This window comes from Mandrillus leucophaeus, unplaced genomic scaffold (genome assembly GCF_000951045.1).
Source record: "Mandrillus leucophaeus isolate KB7577 unplaced genomic scaffold, Mleu.le_1.0 Scaffold355, whole genome shotgun sequence".
NCBI lineage: Eukaryota > Metazoa > Chordata > Mammalia > Primates > Cercopithecidae > Mandrillus > Mandrillus leucophaeus.
The window spans coordinates 2106896-2109704 of NW_012103754.1; positions in this window are offsets into that span (position 1 = coordinate 2106896).

Sequence of the window (2809 nt, forward strand, 5' to 3'; positions counted from 1 at the left end):
GAGGTTGGAGGAGCCGCCGCCTGGGGTGAGTGTGGGAGGTTGGAGGAGCCGCCGCCTGGGGTGAGTGTGGGAGGTTGGAGGAGCCGCCGCCTGGGCTGAGTGTGGGAGGTGGGAGGAGCCGCCGCCTGGGGTGAGTGTGGGAGGTGGGAGGAGCCGCTGCCTGGGGTGTACAGTGTGTAGCTGCCCTGCTGAATCTTCTTGGATACTGTTATGGGATTTGGTGGGGGGTGTCGTTTTTCTGGCTGGAAATCCACTCTGTGGCTGGTGGGGCCTTTGCCTGAGTTTTGCTCTGGCCTGCTGAGCTCTTTTCGCCCGCTTGGCCTGGCAGGCTGCACTTGGCTTACACTACCAGCCTCGGTAATTGAGAGGGCAATATTGCCCACCTGTGACTCTGGGTGGCATTTTCCCGCCAGCCAGTGCTGCAGGCCCCAAAGGCTGTGGTGTCAGGAGGGCCATGGCACAGGGGCTGTGTGGGGAGGTTCTGAACCATGGAACGTGGGCAGAAGTGGTGTAGCCAGTGCTAGGCCAGGACCTTTCCACTTTCTGCACCATCTCCCAGCCCTCTTCCTCCTATAGAGACAGCCATGGAAACCTCGGGAGGCTTGGCAGACCCAGACTGGATGTGTCCTGAGCCAGAAAAGGCATGATGCCACTGAGACCCTGGTCTGTCTCTATTTCCACAGCCAATATAAATTACCCTCAGCAAGACAACACCAGAGAGAAACGCTTCCACCACGCACAGAAATGGTTCCGGGGGCTAGAGATTGAGACAGTCCCCAGCCACTGTGCAGTTCTTCAGTACTTCAGGGCCCACAGAACAAAGGGGCTAATAGGAGGCCCAGGAGTTACTGCTGCCCCGAGGAAAGAGAGGATTGTCTCCCGTGCCCAGAGGCCCCGTGGAAGTGGTCCTAACTTGCCATGTCCAGGATAAAAGCCGGGAGAGGCCCACACAAGCCCCAGGCAGGAGGGACTCCCAGTGGAGCAGCCACTGAGGATGGAGAGTCCGAGAGCTGCGGGGCTGATGGGGGCCCAGGGGCAGTGCGGAGCTGCATGTGGGTTCCAGCTGTGGCCACACAACCTATGCCAGGCACAGAGGCAACAGAGGCTGAGCACGTTCCCCTCCCACACACCAGAGCACGCGTTCATTGCATCCGCTGTCTCCTGTTTTCCTTCTAACATTACAGGTAAATGGATGCCTTTTCATAACTTATATATTTATATATTTCTGCTTATTATATTTCTGCTTATTATAACCTACCCAGTCTCAGGTATTCTAGTATATCAGCACAAAACAGATCATGACATCCTGTGTTTTTAAAAATGCAATTGAGGTTTTCCAAATTTCTGAAAATATTTAAATAGTTTTGCTTCATGTGCTCAGTTTTCCATATTTGCTGGTTTTTTATAGGAATATTTCTCCTGAATGTGGGCACTGCCATAAATCATTCTTTATCTAACTCACTGAATTAGTGGATCCCTCCCAAGACCTCTATTTTGATTTGCTGTGTCCTACAAAGTTAGATAATCCCAAGGCCAGCATGTGTGTATTCCTAGCCAGGGATTCACCTATTTATGGAAAGTATGCTGTATTTCTTCCCAAGCCAATTTATATAGTTTTGCTTGTCATTATATCATTTAACTGAGTTAAATACTAATATTCATAATTCCTGAGCAAGGACTAAATTGAATACTCTGGAAAGATTTGTAAATATTGGAGTACATTTTGATTAAAGGAAAAGCCAAAATAAATAAATAAATAAATATGTAACTTAGAAATAGCCTACACTAAGATAATTTTTCAAGTGTCTTTAAAGTTATGTTCACTTTGAATTGGAAATCTCTGAGAAACATTTTAGGTGAAGTTTAAGTAGCAAAGACTATTCCTACTTCTAGTCATCAACCCATATCAAAGAACAAGAACAGCACCTTTATTTAAATATTGGCCGGTGGATAATTATTTGTATGGTACATATTTCTAATGTTCATTATAGTGATATATCATTATTATTATTCTTTTCTGTAAGTGACTTATTGAACTCTGTTTCTAAACACTTTTTGGAATTTTGGAGAGAAGGGAGTATTAACAGGAAGGATTTATTTAATCCCTTCATCTGTATAACAAACAAAAATGACACTGGACTATGACTTCTTCTGGCCTCTAACATGGGCATTTCATCAGCTGCCATGATTTTGCCAAGTGACTATTCGGAAATAATGACATCTATATTAGTCTGTTTTCACACTGCCATAAAGAACTACCACTACCAGAGACTAGGTAATTTATAAAGAGGTTTAACTGACCCAAAGTTCCACATGGCTGGGGAGATCTCAGAAAACACAATCATGGCAAAAAGTGAAGGGAAGCAAGGCATGTCTTACATGATGGCAGGAGCGGCAGGGGAAGTGCCACACTCTTAAACCATTGGATCTCGTGAGAATTCTCTCACTATTATGAGAGCAGCATGGGGGAAATCCACTCCCATGATCCAATTACTTCCCACCAGGTCCATCTCCTGACACATGAAGATTACAATTCGACATGAAATTTGGGTGGGGACACAGAGCCAAACTATATCATTCCAACCCTGCACCCTCCCAAATCGCATGTCCTTCTCACATTGCAAAATCAACCATGCCTTCCCAACAGTCCCCCAAAGTCTTAACTAATTCCAGCATGAACTCAAAATTCCAAGTCTAAAGTCTCATCTGAGACCAGGCAATTCCCTTCTGACTATGAACCTATAAAATCAAAAACAAGTTAGTTACTTTCAAGATACAATGGGGTTACACGCATTGAGTAAATGCTTCC